The sequence below is a fragment of the Daucus carota genome, chromosome 2, assembly GCF_001625215.2.
Source record: "Daucus carota subsp. sativus chromosome 2, DH1 v3.0, whole genome shotgun sequence".
Taxonomy (NCBI): domain Eukaryota; kingdom Viridiplantae; phylum Streptophyta; class Magnoliopsida; order Apiales; family Apiaceae; genus Daucus; species Daucus carota.
The window spans coordinates 790,840-804,035 of NC_030382.2; the positions used below are offsets into that span (position 1 = coordinate 790,840).

General features: G+C 37.0%; 1 long non-coding RNA gene across 1 annotated transcript; it reads left to right on the forward strand.

Moving 5' to 3' along the window:
* Nucleotides 1-6,177: 6,177 nt before the first annotated feature.
* Nucleotides 6,178-8,711, forward strand: LOC135150891 (uncharacterized). The gene is made up of 2 exons (XR_010289350.1): nt 6,178-6,808; nt 8,365-8,711. It is a non-coding gene; the product is annotated as an uncharacterized LOC135150891 (long non-coding RNA).
* The last annotated feature ends 4,485 nt before the right edge of the window (nt 8,712-13,196 follow it).

Below are 13,196 nucleotides of genomic sequence, written 5' to 3' on the forward strand. Positions count from 1 at the left end.
ATAATTGGAACTAGATGGGTCTACCGGAACAAGTTAGATGGTGATGTTGTTGTGAGAAACAATGCCAGACTAGTCGCAAAAGGTTATTCTCAAGAAGAAGGAATTGATTACGATGAAACCTATGCTCCAGTTGCTCGCCTTGAAGCCATCAGAATATTTCTTGCATTTGCTGCACACTCCAACTTCAAAGTTTATCAAATGGATGTGAAAAGTGCATTTCTGAATGGAAAGCTGGAAGAAGAAGTATATCTGGAACAGCCCTTGGCTTTGAAAATCCAGAGTTTGCTGATTTTGTATACTTCCTATTCAAAGTTGTCTATGGACTCAAGAAGTCACCAAGAACTTGGTATGACACCCTCTCTGAGTTTTTAATTGAAAATAATTTCACTAAAGGTGTCATAGACAAAACTCTCTTTTACAAATTGCATGATAATGATATGATATTTGTTCAAATATATGTTGATGATATTATATTTGGTTCTACTAACGATAACTTGTGCAAGATATTTGCTAAGTTAATGAGTATCATGGGTGAGCTATCCTACTTTCTTTTACAAATTATGAGATGAGTATGATGGGTGAGCTATCCTACTTTCTTGGTCTTCAAGTAAGCCAAAAGGAAGATGGAATCTTCATTTGCCAGTCAAAGTATGTTAGAGATCTTCTAAGGAAGTACAATCTAGAAGACTGTTCACCGGCAAAGACACCCATGGCCACTGGCACTAACCTTGACCAGGATAATTCTGGTAAGAAAGTTGATATCTCAAGCTATCGAGGTATGATTGGCTCATTACTCTATCTCACTACTAGTAGACCAGATATTATGTTTGCAACATGTTTATGTGTTAGGTTTCAGGCTGATCCTAAAGAATCACATCTTATAGCCGTCAAAAGAATCTTTAGATATCTTAAGGGTAAACCTAGTTTAGGTATTTGGTACCCTAAGAATACTGGTTTTGACTTAACCGGCTATACAGATTTTGTTTATGCAGGTTGCAGGATTGATCGAAAGAGTACGTTTGGAAGCTGTCAATTTCTAGGACGTCGGTTGGTTTCCTGGTACAGCAAGAAGCAACACTCAGTGTACACTTCTACTGCTGAAGCTGAGTACATAGCTGCTGGCAGTTGCTGTGCTCAGATTCTCTGGATCAGAAACCAATTGAATGATTATGGTATCTCTGTCGACAAAATTCCAATATTTTGTGACAACACCAGTGCTATAGCCATTTCCAACAATCCAGTGCAACACTTCAGAACCAAGCACATAGATATCAGGTATCATTTTATTCGAGAACATGTCATGAATGGTACTGTGGTGTTACATTTCGTACCCACGGCTGATCAGATTGCAGACAACTTCACTAAACCACTTGATAAATCCACTTTCTCTAAGTTGGTTTGTGAACTAGGGATGTTAAATATGCCATGATTCTCTTTGTATATATTTTATACGTATTTCATATATTATTTTATATTTTTGTGAATTTTCTGTGTAATTATATATATTTTATTAGATTTTATATAATTGTTTGTAAATTATCTGATAATTTTTATATGTAATTATGCATGTTCATATATTTTCCTATAATTTTCCAAGTGCTGCATACTCCCCTGTAATATTCTCTATGCATTTAGATGATAATATGTATTTATTTTGTATTTTTCAAAATTAATTAAGCATAAATATTTGATTTTAAGTTAATTCATTTTAATGAATTAAAGTTAAATTCATAAGTATTTATATTTGATTAAAGTTGAATTTTACAAAATATATGTGTAATATACTATATATTCCGTGTATTAGATTTTTGATTTTATGTGCAAAAAGTTTTACTTTTAAATTTATCAAAAATCACAATATTCATTTGTTTTTCTTTTAAATTTCTGATTTTCCAGTCGGTATGACATTTTTCTAAAATGTCATACCGCTTTAAGCGTGTCTTGTAAGCTTCTTGAGTGCGGCATGACTTTTCTAGGAAAAGTCATACCGAGGTCTTGTTGTATCTTTCAGATTTCGGTATGACATTTCAAAGAAAAGTCATACGTGCGCTCCGAGAATGTCATTCTCAAGCGCCCTGTTAAATCCTGTATGACTTGCCTTTTGAAAGCCATACCGCACTCCACTTCATCTCCTTCTCATTATACACGCGATATTCATACATCTCCATTGATCTTGCTCGACTTTTTCAAGTTTTCATTGTAAAACTTGCTTGTTACTATGTATTCAAGCCTAAGAGCTTGCTGGTTACTGATCTTAATCACGAAAACAGTCGAATTTCTGCCGAAATTTTGAAAATTTCAAACCCATCGAACCGAGTTCGACTGAGTCACCGAGTTTCACCGATTCTGACCGAGTTTGGACGATTTAGTGCCGATTTCGTGATTCCTGGACTGTGTTTTATCAATTTTAATCGATTTGTGGTGGATTGATTCAAAAGTTTTAGAAACCCCCTTTCTTGGATTCGAATTTTAGGGTTTTTGAAGCTATTTTGGGGATTTTCTTGAGTCAGTGGAGACTAAGGCATTGTTTGGGAGTTGTTTAAGCCATTTTAAGATTAATTAAATTTTAATTCGATTTTACTCATTTAAGTCGAATTATTAATTGATTAATTAATTGATATTTAATTATTAATTGAAATTTACGAGAAATTTGAGAATTGTCATTTTGTAATCGAGGAGACTAATCTGAATGGATTCTTTGACCCAGAAGCAAGTTTGGCTCATTTTAGACCACGGGTACGTTTTTTTAATAGTCAGTCGCTCTTCAGCACTACTATTACAGCTCCTGCCGAACTCCAGATTCAACCTATTTAGGACTACTATTCATCAGCATTGAATACTACATTGTTGGATAATCATTGTATGTCGGGAGAAGTACATGGACGTACTATTCATATCAACACTAATGATGTGAATAGAATACTTGGATTTTCGAGGGAGAATTTTGCTGAACTACCCACTGAAGATGAACTCTTCCAATTCTTTCAGACAATCTTGTATTAGGCAGAAATTAATTTGCCTAGGATGTTGAAAGGCAATCTGAAGCCGGAGTGGGACCTTTTCTTCGACACTTTGGCGAAAGTGTTTGCTCCTACCACTCGCAAGAACTTCAATGTAATATCATCTTTGCTTCAGAAGATTGGGTTCTGTATTGTTCATAATCGCCCGGTCAACTTTGGTAAACTCGTACTTCAAGCCATATTTACAAAGTTGGGACCTCTAAGAAGCAGATCAGTCGAGCAGAATGCAAAAGTCTCGTGCTTTTATCCAAGATTTATCATGTTGTTTCTAAATGATAAAATGACTGATGCTGAGAAGGAACACTACATCAATTCTCTAGTGGCACCAGTTCTTCGTGCCTGCACTAAGTTGATTACTCAGCTGGATAACAAGAATAAGTTTGCAGCTGTTCCTCTTATCACCACTCCTCATATTCTGCAAATGTTCAACGTTCCTCTGCAGCCTTATCAACTTCAAGTGGTACCTCCTCCTCAACAACAGCAACAACAACCGCAACAACCTCAGCCCTTGCAGATTTCAACAACAACAGCAATCACCTCAACAATCCCAAGAAGAACAATCACCTCACCAATCATCTAACCAATCATCATATCACTACCCTCTCCATCACCAACACCCTGACCTATCATTTGAAGATGAAACCCTAGAATATGATTTCTCTGAGAATCACCATCTTCATCTGAACCACTACAACACCAAACACACTCCCAAATCATACCACAAACACAATCAACCTTACAACCTCTTCATTATGACTCTCCTATCAACCAGGAGCTGTAGTCCTTTCGCCAGGACCTACAGGTAGCTCAGGTACTTACTAACTTCTCATCTAATTTTAATGTTGATACGTCGGATTATGTTTGTGACCTTGATTTTGTTTACCAGCATGCCAGCAATGAACATTACAACACACAGGTTCATAACCTAGCTGATCATTCACTTCAACCTATTCTTTCTTCTCCAAACACTTCAACCAACACTTCGATGCAACCAGTTCGTAAAGTTGCCAGGAAAAGGAGTGGAAGTAGGTTACTGGGTCAACCCGCAGCTCTGTCTCCCTTTAAGAAGCAAAGGGTGGAAGCCGTGGAGACAACTGTAGCCTCATCTTTACCTGCCCAACAAGGTTTAGATTTTGAAAAGGCAATAAAACAGTCTCTCGACCCATTCTCTCTACAGAATGAGGCCATTGAAATTGACCGTCCTGCCACGGTGCCCTGTACAGAGTCAAGCACTACGCTAGCACTCACGCTAGTGCAAGCCCAAAAAGATTCACAGGTTAATATGTTTACTGAGTGCACAGATTTTCAAAATCAATGTCTTATGTATGAAAACTTTTCTGATCACTCTTTCTTTTCTGATCAGGCGGAACTTGGAAGCGTGCAAGTTAATCTGCCTTCACAGGGTTCCGGAGGACAATTTGTTCCTCCACTACCTTTGAACCCATCTCAGGGGACATTGGTAGTCTATACAGGTACAGAAGGAAGAGTGAATGAACAGAGTGATGTAAGGGAAACACCGAGCGATACACATGCAAGTGCGGCTAGTGAAACAGTTTTGAGTGTATGTGAGGTGAGTGCACACACTAACCCTTCTCTGTTCGAGGAACAAATGGCAAAGCTAAGAGCTGAGCTTGCTAGAATGATAGCTGAAAATGAGAAGTTGAAGGGTGCACAGTTGGTGACCCTAGCAGAGAAAGCTGAGGAAAGGCCATCCAGTTCTTACAGGGATGATCTTAAAGAAAAGATTCATGAGTTAGCTGTAGAAATGCGATCCAATCATGAACTTTACATGGCTAAGTTTGATTCCATCGACAGCAAACTTGATCAACTCCTCAGGAATTCAAAGTCAGATGATCAGCCCTCCAGAGAGGATCCCTCAACTAAGGGGGAGAATAGAGAAGACAAAGGAAACAGGGATGATAAAGGCAATAGCTCAAATCAATCAAACAAGGGAAATACCACTTCTAGATCTGCCCCTGACAAGGAATATGAAAAGTCTAAAGGCAAAGAACCGTTACATCAGTCCGACAATGTCTTCAACTCTGATTGTTATGATGACTATCCAAATGATATGGATGATGATGACGTCTTCGATGCTACTTACCGTCAAGCAGAAGAAGAAGGTAAATTTGACGAGAGTTATTTGTTTCAGGAAGAAGAACTTGTTGATCTAGAGCATGAGGAGAATGTCCAGAAGTTCAAAGCTGAAATTGAAGCTAGGATGCGTAAGCTTCATGATTATCAGAAACTTCTAGAGGACAAGCTGATCACAGAAGAGCAAATCAAGATCGAGAAACAGAAAATCTATGATGCTGCGTGCAAGCAGAAGAATCTTAATATTAAAAGAAAAGAAGGTAAAAGTTGGGATATTGCAAGAAGAATATTTAATGGACCTCAAAGGGAATCTTTCGATGACAGAAAGTTCTTATCTCTGATCTATGATCTCCGAGAGGTAAACCCTGACGAGGATGTCTTTATGCATGCCTTTGCTTTAGAATTGGAATATGTAACTGTTGCAGTTAAGGGTTTGCTAGAAGAATGAGAGCTGATTGTCTATACACAGAGGAATGGTTCATTCAGACTATCTGTTGAATTTCTCAAATCATTCTCTGTATCTGAGCTCTGGGTACTTCGCAACAAGGTTAAGCGTTGCTCCAACCTGAACGAACTCCTTCGAGACAAACTGCTGGATTGTGCTGTCTTCAACAATCCTCAATTTGTTAAGAATCCTTACTGTGTCAAGTTCGTTCACAAGGAGATCTTCTGCACTGTCTATCTCAATGAAGAGGCTTTGCCAAAGTATCCTACCAAGCGTCTAGCTCTAGCATCCACTTTACTAAGAACCAAGGGCTTTGCTTCTAAAGCCAAGTCTGATGTTGATGATGTAATCTTATCGTACTGCGCCCGAAGAAATATTTCTCAATACTTTCGGAGGATGAAGGGTGTCACTAAATCTCAGCCATCAGACTTTCATGAAGACCCTGTGGAATTGGAAGTACTGCATCAACTGGCTCTGGCAAGGGAACGAAAGAAGCGTGGTGAATCCACTACATCTGAAGTGCCAACCAGGGAAGAACCGTCAACTCCTGTCCTTCACAATTCTGATATCGAAGAAGGAGAAGTTGATCTTTAGATTCATTAGGGAATTGTAATACACTACTAGAAAAACAGGATTAGACATCACACTTTAGACATCGGTTAGAAAAACTACCGATGTTAAAAGCCTATTTTACATCGAATATTTAGAAACCGATGTCTATTAAAAATCTAGACATCACCTAAGACCCAAACCGATGTGTAAAACCTGTTTTTAAAAAATTGACCGCGCTCACCCACTACTTTTCCCCCCTTAGCCAATTTTTTGACAAACAAAATCCCCCCCTCAGAATATTCCCCCGTGTACTGTCCAAAAAACATAACACCTGTCCAAACATACATATAAAAATAAAATAAAAGGACATAAAATTAAATAAACTAACAAAACTAATAACACTTTTGTCCAAATTTCATTCACCCTGTTCTTCCCTCTTTCGATGGCGACAAACCCTAGTTTCCACTTTCGTCCAAATCGAGCTCCATTTGTGCGGAAAAAGGTTGATTTCTCTTCTTAATCTTACATTTGTTCGATTAAAACACTAATCCGCTCCTTTATTTCGTTTTTCAACAGATCTCGGACTTGAGTTCAAGTTTAGAGGTGTGGGTTTGGTGCGTGCACTGGTCTGTGGACTTGAGTTCGAGTTTGGAGGTGTGGGTTTCTATCTCATAGCGATCGACTAGTCTGTGCTCTGGTAATTTCTTTTCTCTAATTGAGTTTGGGCTTGCATATGATTCGAGTGTGTGTGTCTATATATATATATATATATATATATATATATGTGTGTGTGTGTGTGTGTGTGTGTTTATATGTACTCGAGTTTGTGATTTGTAGGTGTATGGCTGTGTAATATGTTCAAATATGTGTTGGTATTTGGCTTGTGTTTATAAATTTTAAAAATGTATGTGTTCGAGTTTGTTTATGTTGTATGTTTACTAATTGAGTCTAAATGAATTTGTGTTTGTTTTATGGAATTGAACCTTACAGCGTGGAGTTGTCTCCAACTGGAGTTATTTTGGTTTTGGATTGTGAAAACAGTAATCTCTATAAGATATCAACCTCATTGTCACAATGTATGCTTATTTCTCATTTGAAAATTTTATCTCCTTTGTTTTGCTATCTTGGCTTTGCTTTACTGCAAAAACGCTAATCTGAGATGTGTAATGTAAAGTATAGTAGTTAGTGTTTCTCTTTCTCTAACTTTGGAAAAGGAGTTGGCCCTGATAGTTACAAAATCTTACATTAGTTTTCTTTACATTACTGCACTGCATTTGACTGCACTAAATGGACATTCTCGGTGCATACGAATCCTGCTTACTGACTACATTCCAAGTGTTCCAAATTTTTTCAATATCCTAAACAAAAGATCTAGAACTGATGAATCTGTCTTAGAATTTGATAGGAGGTACCTAACGCAACAGTCTCCTTTTGATATTAGTAATATATTCCATTTACGTCTAATCTATTATCTTGGTTCTGTTGCATCAGCTCACTCTATCAGGTAATCAATAGTGCCTCTGATGGAGGCATCACTGCCGTTCATATGGCTGCACTAAATGGGCATGTTGATAGTGTGCATTTATTCATTGAAGTTAGGCATTTTGATTCTTCATATATTTTGGTTCTTCATATATTTTGGTTCTTCATATATTTTAGTTCTTTTTATCATCTTTAAGAAGTTAGGCATTGCTTTTGTTGTGTCACAGATCTGAAAGTTGAGAAATTATATAATCCAACTCCTCATCGCTTTCGTGACAGAGATTTTGTAAATTACATAGTTAATACTTAATAATATCATTGCTAGTTTTGGCAAAAAATAAATAAATAAATAATAATAATATCATTGCTACTTCTGTCTCCTGTGTGTAGTGTGATTGTAAGTGCAGGCTATATATGTGACCGCTTCATGTTGTTAATACTTCAAAGGGACATAGTCACATAAGAAAACCTGGTAACATCTTAACAACATTTGGATAGGTATAAATATTAATAATCAGTACAAAAAGAGGCACATGAAGCGCAATGTTTACCCTAGAGCCTAGGTTTGAGTCGAGGTGCATGCCTTATGTAGAGAGGCACAAGAGTTAAGAGCTAGCCATTTAGAATCTGCTATCAACAATGCGGTTTTTGCAGGTTTACAGGTAGTTCTCTGTTTTGCTCTATTACCATGAATGACTTTTCTTGATTATATGATTCCAATGTGATATTATTCTCCAAAGCAAATTTAACGTTAGTGAATCATTTTTACAGGGTGGTCCTCATGACCACACAATTGCGGGACTTGCAGTCTACCTGAAGTATGCGCATACTCCAGACCTTAAGGCTTGCCAGAAGCAGGTGTTTTAACCTATATATTTTCGCATGGACAGATGGATAATTGAAAAAACTTTGTCCAATAATTGTAGTTGCAATGGTTTTGGAAATATAATGATTTTAGGTTTCGTTTAGAACTGCTGATTTTGGGAGTATAATGAACTCAATGTGTAGTTGCAATGACTTATGAAGTAGTATTGCTTTTTGGTATCTTCGACATTCGATGTACAAGTACATGGATTATGTAATTAGTTAGTGGACTGAATGCAAATATGTTTGGTGTAGCTATTAGCGATAGTTGTTGATTTGGAATTTTGATTGTTGATTTGTTTTGACATTTTAATTGTTACGTTTGGGCATGTTAGATAAGCAGGTGGAACAGGGACTAAAAAAATAAAATTACATTATTTCTCTTGAAAAACTGATGTTAAAAATATTATGTGACATCAGGGCAATGTTAAAAACTGATGTAACAAACAATGAACTAAATCGGAAATATAAGAAAACTGATGTCTAAACTATAAAAAAACGATGGATTTTAAAAAACCTGATGTCAAATATGAAAAAAGATTACAGTCATATTAAGAAACTGATGTAAAAGAAAAACATAGACATCAGTCATTTGAAAGCAGCTGATGTAAATTAGGTAAATATACAGCGGTCAAAAACCGTTGTGAAAGGTGGGGGTAGACATCAGTTAAAAACCGATGTCTAAGACCCCTACCTTTTACATCACATGCGAAGACATCAGTCCTGTTTTTAATAGACATCGGTTTATAGCCGATGTCTAAGCCCTTTTTTCTAGTAGTGATATATGTTCAGTAAGAACATCTTTTTGTAATCTAATGTAATCTTTTGAATTCTGGTGAATGTTTAATTAAATACCAGAAACTTTTTGCTATTTACAATTCATGTTTAATCTTTTGTCTTCTCAGTTAGTTGAGTTATCCTCTCGATAATTTGCATGTTATATTAACAAACAAATGGGGGGAGATTGAAAGGCACATGTTTAGCCTATTTGTAATTAAAGAGGTACCAACTCAACTATGATAAGAAAGTGTAAAGCATAATGTAACGTAAATGTAATTACGATAACTCAACACAACAAAAGACAGGAAACAATACGTAAGTATACTACAGGAATCTACAGGTTGGAGATTCGATACGAACAGACAAAGACAATCAAGATATCTGAGACGAGCATCCGTCCACTGAAAGAAGTTCATTAACATGTTCAAGCCTCAGTTAAGAATAAAGTTCAATGTGTTTCTGCTATCAAGATTGCCTGAAGATCAAGTATCAAAGACCAGAAGATTCCAGTATATTTAATTTGATTATTTATAATCAAATTTATCGAAGCAACACCTAACCCGGAATGACTGATCAAGTATATTATCAAGCAAAGGATTCAAGGAATTATTTCAGTTCGAGTCGTTCGTGAACCAGACCAGTGCACAGGACGTCAGGACATACGAAAGTATTCAGTGAATTCGATCAACGAATTAATTGATCAAGTGAATCGAGCTGCTCCAGAATATTGCCAAAGAACTTATTAATATACATATGTATATATATATATATATATTAATTGTGAATTACTTGAGCATAAACAATTTAAGTAATTAATTAAACACAATTAATTCTATATATATATATATATATATATATATATATATATATATTTAATAAGTGGTGCATGAATGTGAATCAAGAATTTTTTTAAGTACATACAGTACTCTACAGTGGAGTAACCGTTGCATAGGAGCGCAACCTTTGACTAAGTCAAAGGTTGCGACTCCCGTTCATCCCAAGCGCAGTGATGCTGTTGTGAAGAGGCGCAATGTTTGACCTGCGCAATGTTTGACCATCCAACTTAGAAATATTCTAAGTTACACATACAGTGCAACTTCACAAGTGAGGCGCGAACTTTGACTAAAGTCAAAGTTTGCGCTCAAGTGAATCACACTGGCGCAAGGTTGATGACCTTAGAATTATTCTAAGTTGAAACCTCAAGGGAAGCTCTAGCGCAAATATTGACTCGCAACATTTGACTTTCTATATATACACATATATACATGTTCAAGTGCAACTTTGGTATATATATATGTGTGTGTATAGAACTGGCGCCATCTCTTGTATACATTGGAGTTAGATTTATTTTTATAAATCGAATCCGTCCAGGACGAACTCAAGTCGTCCAGGACAAACTCGTTAACCATGGTTAGTTGTTGGAAAGCCTATAAATAGAGGTTGATGTTTTCATTTGAAAACTACTACACACTTTGTAAGTGCACACACTATACACATTCTCGAGAGTTAAATTAGAATATCATTTTTTTCGAGAGTTTGTAATAGAGTGATTGTAGTCTCTGCAGCCGACACTTGTGTTGGAATTTGTAGCACCAGAGGATTATCTCTAATACAAGAATATTCCCCGACTTGCTGGAGTTATTTATTTACGATTGATTTAACATGGACTGAAACATAATTATCCTCAATTAAATTAAATCGAAGAAATTGGTACGACGTATTCAACCCCCCCTTCTACGTCTGATTGGACCTAACAATTGGTATCAGAGCGAGGCTGATCGATATACAGATCTGAGATCCGTAACCAATCTGAAAAGCTAGTTGTCCGTACAATCGTAATTTTATCTAATAACAATGTCGACACACAAGTTAGGAATCAAAGTACCTCCATTTGACAAGGATGACTACAAGAACTGGAAGATGAAGATGTTGCTGTACATCAGAGTTGCTAATCCCATGTACATTGGGATTGTGGAAAATGGTCCGTTTTTGCCTATGAAGATTATTCCTGAATCTGTTGAAAATGGTATTCGTATTCCACAAAAGTCTGTTCCCGAAGAGAAAAGCGAATACACTGAGACTGATAAGGAGTATATTGCACATGACCATAATCTGCAACTCATAATTGTTGAATCAATGACCAAGACTATGACACATCTGATACTAAGTCTGAAAACTTCAAAGCAGATGTGGGACACTATAGAGGCATTGATGGAGGGATCTGAAGAAGTCAGGGAAAACGGATACGATATGCTAATTGCCAGATATGAAGCATTTCAGGCAATACCTGGAGAGAACATTTCTCAGATCTATGAAAGGTTCATGTTGTTGTTGAATGAACTCACCCTGCATGGAAAGACTTATCCACAGAAAGAGATTAACAGAAAGTTCTCATTTGTGATGCCACCCCATCTAGTTGTAAAGACAGAGACCATCCGGGAAAGAAGCGACTTCAGAACTATGACTTTGGAAAAGCTGTTTGGAAAACTGAAGACGTTTGAGATGGAACTTGAACAAAGAAAGATCATATATGGTGGTGGATCAACAGAATCCAAGAGTATGGCCTTACAGAAGACCACTGCACTTATTGCTGATCAACCATACTTTGGTTATCAACAATTAGTTGAATATGGTATCAATGATCACACTGTTGCTCAGAGTGATTGTTCATCCATCAAAGCTGACTATCCTTCTACCAATACTGAGATTGTAGAAGCTGAAATTGATGAAGTTTCTGGTGAACCGGAGGATGAGTTCTATACTCAAGAAGAGCTGGAGCAGCTAGAAGATAAGTCAATGGCTTATATGGCTGCAAGGTTCAAACATATCAAGTTCAGGAAGAACCCCCGGTACAAGAAAGCTTCAGGGAACAAGTTTCAGGGTAAAGGAGGATATTCAGGGTCAGGGTCAAAGAGTACTGGCAGTTACAAACCAAACATGTATGACAAGAGCAAGGTCAGATGCTACAACTGCAATGACTTAGGGCACTTTGCAACAGAGTGCAGGAAACCCAAAGCGGCTACCATCAAGGAAGCAACTCATATGATAAGAAGAATTCTTATGAGGATCTGAAGAAAGAGAATGAGAAGCTAAAAGCTAAGTTAGAAGCAATGGTGGCCAAGCATAAAGGAAGGGCTTACATTGCTGAGGGAAAAAGCTGGGATGACACGGATTCTGATGATGAACCTGTCCAGAGCAATTATGCATTTGCATTAATGGCTGACACTGTCGAGGAATCTCCATCTCAGGTATCTCCTGAAATTTCTGTTGATGACATGACTACTGCTGATTATAAAAAGACTATAAATGAACTAGGTCAAGAGATGTATAACTTGCACACTAGTTTATTAGCTTCAGAATCAGATAACTGTAGTCTTTCTCTAAAGATAGCTAAACTTGAAGAACGAGTAGATGAATTAGCTTTAGAGAAACTCATGAACACTAACCTTAAAGATAGAATTGAATATCTAGAGAATAAGGAGAAGTGTAGTGCAGAAATTGAGGAATCCCTTAGGTCTCAGATTGCTGATCTAGAAACTAATCTTAGGGCCTATCAGAATTCTGCTTTTCTACAGAAAGAGATCTTGGATAGTCAACGGGTTGATAAGAAGGTTGCTATTGGCCTTGACTATAGTTCTTTGGAAAGTACTAAAAGAAAGAAGAGAAAAGAGAATGAAGGCATATTTGTTTCAGCAGGAACTGAGAATGCTCCTGAAGGAACAAATGTACCTAAAATTCTGAAGAACACCAAGACCCCTATCTTTAGAAAGGCACAAACAGAACCTCTGATAGAAGAAGACCTTGTCATCAAGGAAGAGTTGAAAAATGAGGAAGTTGTTAAGCCTCAAGTAAAACAGGAATCACATGATGTACCTTCTAATTCCCAAGTCAGAGATGACTCAGATAAAACTGGATTAGGAAGTACTAGTTCCAACAAAAAGAAGAACAACAGGAATGGC